The sequence below is a fragment of the Somniosus microcephalus genome, chromosome 1, assembly GCF_052327205.1.
Source record: "Somniosus microcephalus isolate GS21.2 chromosome 1, FLI_Smic_1.0, whole genome shotgun sequence".
NCBI classification, from domain to species: domain Eukaryota; kingdom Metazoa; phylum Chordata; class Chondrichthyes; order Squaliformes; family Somniosidae; genus Somniosus; species Somniosus microcephalus.
Genome location: NC_140987.1, coordinates 107,017,907 through 107,033,973, shown reverse-complemented (window position 1 = coordinate 107,033,973; position 16,067 = coordinate 107,017,907).

Below are 16,067 nucleotides of genomic sequence, written 5' to 3'. Positions count from 1 at the left end.
TGCCTCCCATGGTGGAATAGCTTGGCCAAAGTGTAGAGTGCCGAATGGCCATTTGATGCTCATGACTGTCTCAATGCTGCTGGCTGAGGGCTGGCCAATAGGACTTTCAGGTCCCTTTGCCCATCATGTCAGGTGTACATGCAAGAATGAGGAGGAGACTGGAAAGGCTACTCACCTTCACAATCCTGGTCAGATCGTTGTATTTTTTACGGCATTGTTTGTGGGTCCTGGGGGCCTCGCCGGTGAACGTCACCCTCTGGGCGATCTGCTTCCAGGCTTTGGTGTAGTCATGGTGGGTTGGATTCCTCCCACTCTCTGGAAACAAGATCTTGCGCCTCACCTCCAGAGCTGTGACCATTATGTCCAGATCACCCTCTGAGAAGCGCAGGGCACGCTGACGAGCCTTCTCTGGCGTTGCCATGACTCCCTGGGGCTGAGCAGCAGTGTTGAGGCCTCTTTGCAAGGCTGCAGTGTGCAGGGCGTGGCAGCAGACCAATTCGTCCCTTCCCCCTTTAAGAGCTGGTCGGCACCACGGGGTCTGCTGTCAGTGCAAAAATGACCGCACCCGCGCTGCGCCCCGCCTGGGCGCTATCCCTCTGGACCGCCGGCTTAGCGCCTAAAGGTAGGAGTGGAACGCCTCTTTTAGCGCTCCACCACTCTCTTAGGGCGAAGCCACTGAATTTCCGGCAACGGGGCGCTACTTTGGGGCGGGCGCTAACTTCGGGCGGGCGCTAAGGTTAGCGCCCCAAAACTGTCTATACTGAAAATCTAGCCCACAGAGTTTAACAATGGTATTAGGCCATTAGCAACTAAGGCCACATCTTGGAAAAATAGTAAAAAGTTAAAAGTAAAGGTGCTATTGTAGGAATGGTCTAATTCCTATCAAGAGACTGAGGTCAACTCAGGCGATCAATCAAAAGAAGTTCAATGTAAAACTAACTGAGTTTAACAGACAAATGCAAGAGAACTATGGATACAGGTCTTTACAGTTTGAAGGCTCCACGAGGACATAGAAACATAGAAACATAGAAGATAGGAGCAGGAGTAGGCCATTTGGCCCTTTGAGCCTGCTCCGCCATTCAATGAGATTATGGCTGATCATCCAAATTCAGTACCCTGTCCCTGCCTTCTCCCCATATCCCTTGATCCCTTTAGCCTCAAGAAATATATCCAACTCTTTCTTGAATATATTTAATGAACTGGCCTCCACCGCCCTCTGTGGCAGAGAATTCCACAGGTTCACCACTCTCTGGGTGAAGAAATTCCTCCTCATTTCAGTGCTAAATGGCTTACCCCTTATCCTTAGACTATGACCCCTGGTTCTGGACTCCCCGGCCATCAGAAACATCCTTTCTGCATCTAGTCTGTCCAGACCTGACAGAATTTTACAGGTTTCGATGAGATCCCCTCTCAATTTTCTAAACTCCAGTGAGTATAAGCCCAATTGACACAATCTCTCCTCGTACGTCATTCCTGCCATCCCAGGTATCAGCCTGGTGAATCTTTGCTGCACTCCCTCCATGGCAAGAACGTCCTTCCTCAGGTAAGGTGACCAAAACTGCACACAATACTCAAGGTGTGGTCTCACCAAGGCCCTGTACAACTGCAGCAAGACATCCTTGTTCTTGTACTCGAAACCGCTTGCTACGAAGGCCAACATGCCATTTGGCTTCTTAACTGCCTGCTGCACCTGCATGCTTACCTTCAGCGACTAGTGCACAAGAACACCTAGGTCTCTTTGCACTTCCCCTTCTCCCAATCTATTGCCATTCAAATAATAATCTGCCTTCCTGTTTTTGCCACCAAAGTGGATAACCTCACATTTATCCACATTATAGTGCATTTGCCATGTTTCTGCCCAATCACCCAACCTGTCCAAATCGTACTGGAGTTTCATGACATCCTCCTCACAGCATACCCTCCCACCCAGCTTTGTGTCGTCTGCAAATTTGGAGATATTACATCCAATTCCCTCATCCAGATCATTAATATATATTGTGAACAGCTGGGGTCCTAGGACCGATCCTTGCGGTACCCCACTAGTCACTGCCTGCCACTCGGAAAACGACCCGTTTATTCCAACTCTTTGCTTTCTGTCCGCCAACCAGTTCTCTATCCAAGTCAATACCTTGCCCCCAATCCCATGTGCCTTAATTTTGCACACTAACCTCTTATGCGGGACCTTATCGAAAGCCTTCTGAAAGTCCAAATACACCACATCCACTGGTTCTCCCTTATCTATTATACCAGTTACATCCTCAAAAAATTCCAGTAGATTAGTCAAGCATGATTTACCTTTTGTAAATCCATGTTGACTTTGTCCGATCCTGTCACTGCTTTCCAAGTGCTCTGCTATTACATCTTTTATAATGGACTCTAGCATTTACCCCACTACCGATGTCAGGCTTACCGGTCTATAATTCCCCGCTTTTTCTCTGCCACCTTTTTTGAATAGTGGGTTAACATTAGCTACCCTCCAATCCATGGGTACTGTTCCAGAGTCTATTGAGTTCTGGAAAATGACCAGCAATGCATCTACTATTTCTAGGGCCACTTCCTTAAGTACCCTGGGATGTAGATTATCAGGCCCTGGGGATTTATCGGCCTTCAGTCCCATCAATTTTCCAAACACCATTTCCCTACAAATACTGATATCTTTCAGTTCCACCCTTTCATCAGACCCTATGTTCCGCGGTATTTCTGGGAGGTTATTTATGTCCTCCTTTGTGAAGACAGAACCAAAATATGTATTTAGTTGGTCTGCCATTTCTTTGCTCCCCATTATAAATTCCCCTGATTCTGACTGCAAGGGACCTACGCTTGACTTCACCAATCTTTTCCTCTTTACATATCTATAAAAGCTTTTACAGTCAGTTTTTATGTTCCCTGCAAGCTTACTCTCATATTCTATTTTCCCCTTCTTAATTAATCCCTTTGTCCTCCTTTGTTGAATCCTAAACTGCTCCCAATCCTCAGGATTATTGCTTTTTCTGGCCAATTTGTATGTCTTCTCCTTGGATCTTATGCTATCCCTAATTTCCCTTGTTAGCCACGGTTGAGTCACCTTTTTTGTTTTATTTTTATGCCAAACTGGGATGAACAACTTCTGTAGTTCATCCGTTCGGTCTTTGAATGTTTGCCATTGCCTATCCACCGTCAACCCTTTGAGTGCCATTCCCAATCAATCCTACCCAACTTGCTCCTCAGACCATCGTAGTTTCCTTTATTTAAATTGAGGACCCTAGTTTCTGAGTCAACTACTTCATTCTCCATCTTAATGAAGAATTCGATCATATTATGATCGCTCCGACCCAAGGGGCCTCGTACAACAAGATTGCTAATTAATCCTTTCTCGTTACATAATACCCAGTCTAAGATGGCCTGATCTCTGGTTGATTCCTCGACATATTGGTCCAGGAATTCCTCCTCCACAGTATTGTTACTAATTTGGTTAGCCCCATCTATATGTAGATTAAAGTCACCCATGATGACTGCTGTGCCCTTATTGCACGCTTCTTTAATTTCCCTTTTAATGCCATCCCCAACCTCCGCCATACTGTTTGGAGGTTTATATACCACTCCCACTAATGTTTTTTTCCCCTTAGTATTTCTCAATTCTACCCATACAGATTCCACCTCATCAGAGCTAATATCCTTCATTACAATTGTGTTAATCCCTTCTTTAACCAGTAATGCTACCCCTCCTCCCTTTCCTTTTTGCCTATCTTTCCTGAATATCGAATACCCCTGGATGTTGAGTTCCCAGTCTTGGCCGTCCTTGAGCCACGTTTCCGTAATCCCAACCAAATCATATTCATTTACCTCTATTTGCGCTGCCAATTCATCCACCTTATTACAAATGCTCCTCGCATTAAGACACAAAGCCTTCAGGCTTGTTTTTTTAACGCTCTTAGACCGATTAGAATTATTATTTGCTGTGGCCACGTTTGATTTAAACCGTTGATTTCTCTGACTGCCACTTTTGTTTTTCTCCTTCCTATCTTTTGCTTTTATCCTTGTTTTCCTTTCCTCTGTCTCCCTGCTCAGGTTCCCAACCCCCTTCCATTTTAGTTTAAACCCTCCCCCACAGCACTAGCAAACACTCCCCCTAGGACATCGGTTCCAGCCCTGCCCAGGTGCAGACCGTCCGGTTTGAACTGGTCCCACCTCCCCCAGAACCGGTTCCAATGTCCCAGGAACTTGAATCCCTCCCCCTGGCACCATTCCTCTAGTCACGTATTCATCTGAAGTATCCTTCTATTTCTACTCTGACTAGCACGTGGCACTGGTAGCAATCCTGAGATTACTACCTTTGAGGTCCTGTTTTTAAATTTACCTCCTAACTCCCTATATTCCGCTTTTAGGACCTCATCCCGCTTTTTACCTATATCGTTGGTGCCTATATGCACCACGACAACTGGCTGTTCACCCTCCCCTTCCAAGATGTTCTGCAGCTGCTCGGAGACATCCTTGACCCTTGCACCAGGGAGGCAACACACCATCCTGGAGTCTCGTTTGCCGCCGCAGAAACGCCTATCTATTCCCCTTACAATTGAATCCCCTATTACTATAGCTCTACCACACTTTTTCCTTCCATTCTGTGCAGCAGAGCCACCCCTGGTGCCAGGAAGTTGGCTGCTGCTGCCTTTCTCTGATAAGCCATCCCCCCCAACAGTACTCAAAGTGGTATATCTGTTGGAGAGGGGGATGGCCACAGGGGATCCCTGCACTACCTGCCTGCGCCTAGTACTCTGCCTGTTGGTCACCCGTTCCCTTTCTTCCTGTCCAACCTCTACCTGTGGTGTGTTCAACTCCCTAAACGTGCTATTCACGATGTCCCGAGCATCGTGAACGCTCCAGTATGCATCCAATCGCAGCTCCAGCGCCGCAATGCGGTCTGTCAGTAGCTGCAGCTGGGTGCACTTCCTGCACATGTAGTTGTCAGGGACACAGGAAGTGTCCCTGAGTTCCCACATCTCGCAGGAGGAGCAGATCACAGGCCTGGCTTTCCTGCCATGACTTACCCTTTAATTAATTGAGTTTAAATTAAATCAATCAATCCCACTAATTACACTACAGTTAAATAGTTTACCAACAGTCCCCGCTACACCAGAGAGACCTTAGAAACTATAAAACAGAGACTGCCAGGGCGGTCCCATGGACGGCATCATGACGTCATCACGTTTTTCCCGCCATTGGAGGATCACGTGATTAACTGCATGATGTCATCGCGTTTGCCCACGCTCTTAAAGGGACCGCGCGCTGTACATGTAAACAGTATATACAAAGATACAGGTTCAGGCTGTAGCTAACAGATTGTTAAAGGGAATTATGTACAGTTGTTCAGAGTCCCTTAGTGGCTCTGCCACACTATACCTGAATTCACAAAGCATTTGTAACAAGATAGATTAATTAACGGCACAAATATAGATAAATGGGTTTGATCTAGTAGCCGTTACTGAGACGTGGTTGCAGGTTGACCAAGGTTGGGAACTAAATATTCCAGGGTACTTGACTTTTAGAAAAGATAGGTAAAATGGAAAAGGAGGTGGGGTAGCCCTGATAATAAGGAATGAGATAAAGACAGTTGTGAGAAAGTATCTTAGCCCAGAAAAATCAGGATATAGAATCAGTATGGGTGGAACTAAGAAATAATTAAGGGCAGAAAACACTGGTGGGAATAGTTTATAGCCCCCCTAACAGTAATATAGTGTTGGACAGAGTGTAAATCAAGAAATTAGAGGAGCATGTAACAAGGGTAATCACAGAAACCTCACAGTACAGATAGAGGCCATTTCAGCCCATCGAGCCTGCACCGACACATATCCCACCCGATCCCCGTAACCCCTACACCAACACATATCCCACCCTATCCCCGTAACCCCACGTATTTAATCCCCCTAACACTAAGGGTCAATTTTTATCATAGCCAATCAACCTAACCCCGCACATCTTTGGACTGTGGGAGGAAACCGGAGCACCCGGAGAAAACCCACGCAAACACGGGGAGAATGTGCAAACTCCACACAGACAGTCACCCGAGGCCGGATTCGAACCCGGGTCCCTGGCGCTGTGAGGCAACAGTGCTAACCACTATGCCACCGTGCTGCAATAAGGGGATTTTAATCTTCATATAGACTGAGACAGTTTTCTAGACCAATATGTTGAGGAACCAACTAGGGAACAGGTTATTTTAGATCTAGTATTGTGTAATAAGACAGGTTTAATTTATAATCTTATAGTAAAGGATTCTCTGGGGAAGATAGATAATATGATAGAACTTTATATTCAGTTTGAGAGTGATGTGGTTAAGTCCAAAACTAGGGTCTTAAATTTAAAAAAGCCAATTATGGAGGTATGAGGGGCGAGTTGACTAAGGTAGATTGGGAAATTAGATTAAAGGATATGATGGTAGATAAGTGATCGCAAACATTTAAAGAAATAATTCAGAATTTTCAAAGAATATACATTCCCTTGAGGAATAAAAACTCAACTGGAAAAGTGGCACAACCATGGCTAGCTAGAGAAGTTAAGGATAGTATTAGATTAAAAGCAGCTTACAATGTTGCCAAAAAGAATAGTAAGCATACAAGACAGAAGGGATTAGGAGGGTTTTAAAAATCAGCAAAGGATGACTAAGAAATTGATAAGGATGGAGAAAATAGAATATGAGAGTAAGCCTGCAAGGAAGATAAAAACAGATTGCAAAAGCTTTTGCAAATATATAAAAAGGAAGAGATTAGTAAAAGTAATTGTGGGTTCCTTAGAGGTAGAGACAGGAGAAATTATAATGGGGAATAAGGAAATGGCAGAGACGTTAAATAAATGTTTTTATCTGTCTTCACAGTACATAGGATTACATAAGATATACAGCACAGAGACAGGCCATTCGGCCCAAGCAGTCCATGTCAGCGTTTATGCTCCACTCGAGCCTCCTCCCTATCAGCATAACCCTCTATTCCCTTCTCCCTCATATGCTTATCTAGCCTCCCCTTAAATGCATCTATACTATTCACTTCAACCACTCCCTGTGGTAGCGAGTTCAGAAGTTCCTTCTGAATTCTCTATTTGATTTCTTGGTGACGATCTTATATTGATGGCCTTTAGTTTTGCTCTTCCCCACAAGTGGGAACACGCTCTCTGTATCTACTCTATCAAAACCTTTCATAATTTTAAAGACCTCGATTAGGTCACCCTTCTCTTTTCAAAAGAAAAGAGACCCAGCCTGTTCATCCTTTCCTGATAGGTATACCCTCGCATTTCTGGTATCATCCTTGTAAATCTTTTAGTTGTCGTGGTGCATATAGGCACCAACGATATAGGTAAAAAGCGGGATGAGGTCCTAAAAGCGGAATATAGGGAGTTAGGAGGTAAATTAAAAAATAGGACCTCAAAGGTAGTAATCTCAGGATGGCTACCAGTGCCACATGCTAGTCAGAGTAGAAATAGAAGGATATTTCAGATGAATATGTGGCTAGAGGAGTGGTGCAACAGGGAGGGATTCAAGTTCCTGGGACATTGGAACCGGTTCTGGGGGAGGTGGGACCAGTTCATACCGGACGGTTTGCACCTGAGCAGGGCTGGAACCAGTGTTTGCTAGTGCTCTGGGGGAGGGTTTAAACTAAAATGGCAGGGGGTTGGGAACCTGAGTAGGGAGACAGAGGAAAGGGAAATAAGGATAAAAGCAAAAGATAGGAAGGAGAAAAACAAAAGTGGCAGTCAGAGAAATCAACGGTTTAAATCAAATGTGGCCACAGTAACTAATAATTCTAATAGGTCTAAGAGCGTTAAAAAAACAAGCCTGAAGGCTTTGTGTCTTAATGCGAGGAGCATTAATAATAAGGTGGATGAATTGGCTGCGCAAATAGAGGTAAACGAATATTATTTGGTTGGGATTACGGAAACGTGGCTCAAGGATGGCCAAGGCTGGGAACTCAACATCCAGGGGTATTCGATATTCAGGAAAGATAGGCAAAAAGGAAAGGGAGGTGGGGTAGCATTACTGGTTAAAGAAGAGATTAACACAATTGTAAGGAAGGATATTAGCTCTGATGATGTGGAATCTGTATGGGTAGAATTGAGAAATAACAAGGGGCAGAAAACGTTAGTGGGAGTGGTATATAGACCTCCAAACAGTAAGGCGGAGGTTGGGGATGGCATTCAAAGGGAAATTAAAGAAGCGTGCAATAAGGGCACAGCAGTCATCATGGGTGACTTTAATCTACATATAGATTGGGCTAACCAAATTAGTAACAATACTGTGGAGGAGGAATTCCTGGAGTGTTTATGGGATGGTTTCCTGGACCAATATGTCGAGGAACCAACCAGAGATCAGGCCATCTTAGACTGGGTATTATGTAATGAGAAAGGATTAATTAGCAATCTTGTTGTACGAGGCCCCTTGGGTCGGAGCGATCATAATATGATCGAATTCTTCATTAAGATGGAGAATGAAGTAGTTGACTCAGAGACTAGGGTCCTAAATGTAAAAAAAGGAAACTACGATGGTCTGAGGAGCGAGTTGGGTAGGATTGATTGGGGAATGTCACTCAAAGGGTTGACGGTGGATAGGCAATGGCAAACATTCAAAGACTGAATGGATGAACTACAGAATTTGTTCATCCCAGTTTGGCATAAAAATAAAACAAAAAAGGTGACTCAACCGTAGCTAACAAGGGAAATTTTGGATAGCATAAGATCCAAGGAGAGGACATATAAATTGGCTGGAAAAAGCAATAATCTTGAGGATTGGGAGGTTAGGATTCAACAAAGGAGGACAAAGGGATTAATTAAGAAGGGGAAAATAGAATATGAGAATAAGCTTGTAGGGAACATAAAAACTGACTGTAAAAGCTTTTATAGATATCTGAAGAGAAGAAGATTGGTGAAGTCAAGCATAGGTCCCTTGCAGTCAGAATCAGGGGAATGTATAATGGGGAACAAAGAAATGGCAGACCAACTAAATACATATTTTGGTTCTGTCTTCACAAAGGAGGACACAAATAACCTCCCAGAGATGCCGGGGAACATAGGGTCTGATGAAAGGGTGGCACTGAAAGAAATCAGTATTTGTAGGGAAATGGTGCTAGGAAAATTGATGGGACTGAAGGCCGATAAATCCCCAGGGCCTGGTAATCTACATCCTAGGGTACTTAAGGAAGTGGCCCTAGAAATAATAGGTGCATTGCTGGTCACTGGTCATCTTCCAGAACTTGATAGACTCTGGAACAGTACCCATGGATTGGAGGGTAGCTAATGTTACCCCACTATTCAAAAAAGGTGGTAGAGAAAAAGCGGGGAATTATAGACCGGTGAGCCTGACATCGGTAGTGGGGAAAGTGCTAGAGTCCATTATAAAAGATGTAATAGAAGAGCACTTGGAAAGCAGTGACGGGATCGGACGAAGTCAACATGGATTTACAAAAGGTAAATCGTGCTTGACTAATCTACTGGAATTTTTTGAGGATGTAACTGGTAAAATAGATAAGGGAGAACCAGTGGATGTGGTATTTGGACTTTCAGAAGGCTTTCAATAAGGTCCCGCATAAGAGATTAGCGTGCAAAATTAAGGCACATGGGATTGGGGGCAAGGTATTGACTTGGATAGAGAACTGTTTGGCGGACAGAAAGCAAAGTGTTGGAATAAACGGGTCATTTTCCGAGTGGCAGGCAGTGACTAGTGGGGTACCGCAAGGATTGGTCCTAGGACCCCAGCTGTTCACAATATATATTAATGATCTGGACGAGGGAATTGGATGTAATATCTCCAAATTTGCAGACGACACAAAGCTGGGTAGGAGGGTATGTTGTGAGGAAGATGTCGTGAAACTCCAGTCTGATTTGGACAGTTTGGGTGATTGGGCAGAAACATGGCAAATGCACTATAATGTGGATAAATGTGAGGTTATCCACTTTGGTGGCAAAAACAGGAAGGCAGACTATTATTTGAATAGCAATAGATTGGGAGAAGGGGAAGTGCAACGAGACCTGGGTGTTCTTGTGCACCAGTCGCTGAAGGTAAGCATGCAGGTGCAGCAGGTGGTTAAGAAAGCAAATGGTATGTTGGCCTTCATAGCAAGAGGGTTCGAGTACAGGAAAAAGGATGTCTTGCTGCAGTTGTACAGGGCCTTGGTGAGACCGCACCTTGAGTATTGTGTGCAGTTTTGGTCGCCTTATCTGAGGAAGGACATTCTTGCCATGGAGGGAGTGCAGCGAAGATTCACCAGGCTGATACCTGGGATGGCAGGAATGACATATGAGGAGAGATTGTGTCAATTGGGCTTATACTCACTGGAGTTTAGAAGATTGAGAGGAGATCTCATCGAAACCTATAAAATTCTGTCAGGCCTGGACAGACTGGATGCAGGAAGGATGTTTCCGATGGCCGGGGAGTCCAGAACCAGGGGTCATAGTCGAAGGATAAGGGGTAAGCCATTTAGGACTGAAATGAGGAGGAATTTCTTCACCCAGAGAGTGGTGAACCTGTGGAATTCTCTGCCACAAAGGGTGGTGGAGGCCAGTTCATTAAATATATTCAAGAAGGAGTTGGATATATTTCTTAAGGCTAAAGGGGTCAAGGGATATGGGGAGAAGGCAGGGACAGGGTACTGAATTTGGATGATCAGCCATGATCTCATTGAATGGCGGAGCAGGTTCGAGGGGCCGAATGGCCTACTCCTGCTCCTATCTTCTATGTTTCTATGTTTCCTCTCCAGTGCCTCTATATCCTTTATATAATATGGCAACCAGAATTGTATGTAGTACTCCAAGTGTGGTCTAACCCATGTTCGATACAAGTTTAGCATAACTTCTCTACTTTTCAAATCAACCCCTCTCGAAATAAGCCCTAGTGCTTGGGTGGCTTTTTTTATGGCCTTGTTAACTTGTGTCGCTACTTTCAGTGATTTATGTATTTGTACTCTGAGATCCCTTTGTTCCTCTACCCCACTTAGATTCGTGTTTTCCAAGTAATATGTGACCTCCCTATTTTTCTTACCAAAATTTAATACCTCACATTTATCTGTGTTGAATTTCATTTGCCAGTTATATACCCATTTTTCAAGTTTATTAATGTCATCTTGTAATTTGTTGCAGTCCTCCTCAGTGGCCCTATTCCCATCCCAACCTTGTTTTTTAAAATTTATGTGCCAGTAAAATATTTTACTGTTTTGTTTTATGTTCCTTGATAATTTAATTTCATAGTTCCTTTTTGCCTTTCCAATTGTTTTTTTGATTTCTCTCCTAATCTCTTCATATTCTCTCTTATCATGCTCTCACTGCTGTCCATGTACTCAGTGTATGCCTCTTTCCTTACCCTCAATTTTTCCTTTATGTCTTTATTCATCCATGGTGTCTCATTAGTGTTTAGCTTGTTGTTGTTTTTTAGCAGAATATATTTTTTCCCGGACTCTGTTGAACACCATTTTAAATATTTCCCACTGCCATTCTACATCATTGTTTGCCAATATTGTTGTCCATTTTATTTTCCCAAGTTCTATTCTCAGCCCCGCAAAATCAGTATTTCTCCTATCTATTACCCTGGTCTTCGTCATAATTATGTCCTTTTTTATTACTATCTTAAAGCATATTATATGATGGTCACTATTGTCTTGATGTTCCCCTACTTTTACTTCTTTTATCTGCTCTGGTTCATTTCCCATTACTAGATCCAATAGCAAATCTTCCCTTGTTGGGCTTCTTACATATTGGGTTAGAAAGGAGTCTTGTACACATTGTAGGAACTTTATTCCCTTAACTCTTTACCTGCCTCTTCTAGCCCATTAATATTGGGATAGTTGAAATCCCCCATGATTATTATTTTATGTTTTTTACTCATTTTCCTAATTTGTTTGCATATTTCTTCCTCCACCTCCCTTCCACTATTAGGTGGTCTGTAGACTACCCCTATTAGTGTGATTGATCCTTTATTATCTTTTATCTCGATCCACATGGATTCTATTTTTGTCTTGCTGATAGCTGCATCACTTTTTTCTACTGCCATTATATTATCCCTAATAAGTACAGTTACTCCACCTCCCCTTTTTCCCTCTCTATCTTTTCTAAATATGTTACACCCTGCAATGTTTAATTCCCAGTCCTGATTTTTCTGTAGCCATGTCTCAGTAATCCCTACTATGTCTTGTTCCTCACAACATATTATTGCCTCCAGCTCCCCTGTTTTATTACGGACACTGTGTGCATTGCTGTACAATGTTTCTCTCACTTTATTGTTAACCATCTTTTTACATTCCTGTTCTATAACTCTATTTATTCCCTGGCCATCAATGTCCTCCCTTACTTTATTCTTTCCTATGCTCTCTGTCATAAATCGCAACTTCTACAAGAAGTACAACTGAATGCCCAGCTGAGGGCGCCGCCCGAGGAGTGTAAATACTCGGGCGTGGGCCCACCTTGGCCAGAGACAGTCTGGAAACAGGAAGCTAGTGACTACTAACTAGACCTCCATGTTTTGTTACAAGTCGATTAAAGCCTTGCTTTATGTACAACCAAGTGCGTAGTGCGTGTTTATTACGTCAATTTAATCGACTTGTTATCGTCTCCATGCCTTGGGTGATTCGGAACAACCAGCTGCAACTTGAACTGCAGAAAGGGACCTGGGCAAGAAACTGATCCATCATGGATAAACTCCTTAGACCTGCTCGTCTCGACCTGGACCCGAATGCACCTGCGGCAGCGAAGGTATGGAAGCATTGGTTTCGTACCTTTAGCAACTTTCTTGAAGAATGTGGGGCGGGTGCCTCTAATAAGTTACGAATGCTTATTAACTACGTATCCCCTCATGTGTATGATTATATTGAGGACTGTATAGACTACGATGTTGCTATCGAAATTTTACAGCAGCTACATGTCAAGTCCCCGAATGAAATCTTTGCTCGACACCTACTGGCCACAACTCGGCAGCAGCCTGGGGAATCACTCGATGAATTCCTCCAGAAACTTCGCAGGCTCAGCAAAGATTGTAACCTTAAAGCGGTTACAGCTGAACAGTATCAAGAGGAACTAATCCGCGATTCCTTTATCAATGGGATTGCGTCCCCTTTTATACGTCAGCGCCTGCTGGAAAATAAAACACTCAATTTACGGGCTGCTTATGACCAGGCATGTTCCCTGGACTTGGCCAAGAAGAATGCAGACTCTTGTCTCCCACCATGTGCACGGGCGGCGGCTATCACCCTTAATAAGTCTTTCGATAGGTCTCGGGTGGATGCCCCCGCTGATGATGACTCTACTCTAACGGACGACGACCCTACCCGAGAGGCCTTTGTTGATGACGACCCCGCCCTAGCAGCATCCTGGCAATCAGGAAGAGAGTGTTTCTTTTGTGGAGGTACGTTCCATGACAGAAAGTTTTGCCCAGCTCATAATGCAACCTGCAATCATTGCAGCAAGAAAGGACACTTTTCCAAGGTATGCCAGTCACGGGCCTCTGCTAACAAGAAAGGCCGCTCCTCTAAAGTATACCGGTCGAGAGCTCCTGTTAGCTTCACAGCTGCTATCTATGGAGCTGCTCCTCCCCCAAGAACCACTGCTAAGGCTACAGCTGCCGAAGGAAAAATTACCCCTCCTCCCATCACAGCTGTTTTTCCCCAAAGTTTGTCCCATGCAGCTATGAAGGTTTCAGTAAATGGGTACTCTCTAAGCGCGCTAATCGACTCCTGGAGCTCTGACAGCTTCATTAGTAAGCGGGCTGTCAGCAGGTTAAAACTGCGCATTTATCCCTCGGACAGGGAGATTGCAATGGCTCTGACGACTCTGACCACCAATTCTTCTGGCTTCTGTCTTGTCAACCTCATCCTCAATGGTCACATGTATCCCTCCACCCGGCTCGGAGTACTTGAAAACTTATGTAGCGATGTGCTTCTGGGACAGGACTTCCAGAAGCAGCACAAATGACTCACTTTTGAGTTTGGAGGGTCGAAGCTGGAGCTTACCATTTCTAAGGTGCCGTTTTGTGCACTCTTGGCAGCCTTACTCGGTGAGCCCTCCCTGTTTGCCAATCTCTCCCCCCGCTGTAAACCCATAGCCACCAAATCGCGGCGCTTTAGCCAAGACGACCGAGCATTTATCAAGGCAGAAATCTCTCGCCTTTTAGCTGACGGTACTTTCGAGCCGTGTTCATCCCCCTGGCGGGCTCAAGTCGTCATTGTGAAAAACCCTTTAAAACAACATAAGAAACGTCTGTGTATTGATTATTCGCAGACTATTAATCAATATACCGATCTGGATGCCTACCCGCTACCACGCATAGATGACATGGTCAACAACCTTGCCAAATACAAGGTATTTTCAACCTTCGATTTAAAGAGCGCGTACCATCAGGTACCGCTGAAAGACTCTGACAAAAAGTATACGGCCTTTGAGGCCAATGGTCGGCTTTATCAGTTTCGTCGCCTTCCATTTGGGGTCACCAATGGGGTGGCCGTCGTCCAACGGGCAATGGACGGTCTAGTCCGGCAAGAGAACTTGACGGATACCTTTCCGTATTTAGACAATATCACTATTGCCGGCCATGATCAAAAGGAGCATGACACCAATCTTCAGAGATTTTTTGACGTTCTCCGTCGTCGCCACTTAACGTTAAACGAATCCAAATCGGTGCCATCAGTGAACATTCTCGGCTACTGGTTGGGCAACGGTGTTATTAAATCGGACCCAGAGCGACTTCGTCCACTTCAGGAGCTCCCTCCACCTACAAATCTCGGCTCTCTTCGTCGGGCACTTGGCATGTTTGCTTATTACGCAAAATGGATACCTCACTTCTCCGATAAAATACAGCCCCTGCTTCATGCGAAGTTTTTTCCATTAGAAGCAACGGCTATTTCTGCCTTCAACCTCCTCAAACGACAGCTGGAGAAAGCCACACTTCGCTCCATTGACGAAAACCTCCCTTTTGTGGTCGAATGCAATGCATCGGAGGTGGCGATCTCGGCTACCTTGAATCAAGGGGGTCGGCCCATGGCATTCCTATCCAGAACCTTACAGGGTAGCGAGCTCCATTACCCCCCCGTCGAGAAGGAGGCGAGGCTGTACGCCAATGGACTCTGTGTATCACGAGGTAGTCACACCAATTAGATTAGTTAATGCAGATGTAGTCCGTGGCCAGGGTCAGGATGGTGTGACTAGAAGTGAGGCAGGTACGGGGATCCAGGAGGTAGTATTGGAGGAGCCGCAGCCCCTGCACTTCTCCAACAGGTTCGAGGCTCTTACTCCCTGTGGGGACAGGAGCAGGGACTGCAGGGAGGATGAGCAACCTGGCCACAGCACCGTGGAGCAGGGGGCCATTCAAGTGGGGGGAGTTAAAAGAAATGTTGTAGTGGTAGGGGATAGTATTGTTAGGGGGATAGATAGACTTCTTTGCAGCCGAGAGCGAGAGTCCCAAAAGTTGTGTTGCCTACCCGGTGCCAGGGTTAAGGACATCTCCTCTGGGCTGGAGAGAAACTTGGAGTGGGAGGGGGAGGATCCAGTTGTCGTGGTCCATGTTGGTACCAACGACATAGATAGGACAAGGAAGGAGGTTCTGCTGAGGGAGTTTGAGCAGCTAGGGGCCAAATTAAAAAGCAGAACCACAAGGGTAATAATCTCTGGATTATTACCTGAGCCACGAGCGAATTTGGCTAGGACAAATAAAATTAGAGAGTTAAATGCGTGGCTCAAAGACTGGTGTGGGAGAAATGGGTTTTGCTTCCTGGGACACTGGCACCAGTACTGGGGCAGGAGGGAGCTGTTCCGTCGGGACGGGCTTCACTTGGCCAGTGCTGGGACTAGAGTCCTGGCGGATCATACAACTAGGGCTGTGGAGAGGGCTTTAAACTAACTAGTGGTGGGGAGGTTCCTAGAGAGCAAATAATAAAAATGACAACAGAGAAGGTCATAGACTTAGGTAGCAGTGGGGAAATTAAAAACCAGAGCGTGTCAGGAAGGGGCAGAAGGTATGGAGTAAAAGGTAAAGTAATAAAAAGGGCAAAAGCAGGAACTAAGTGTCACAAAACATCTTTGAAAGTTCTCTATCTGAATGCACGTAGCATTCGTAACAAAATAGATGAGTT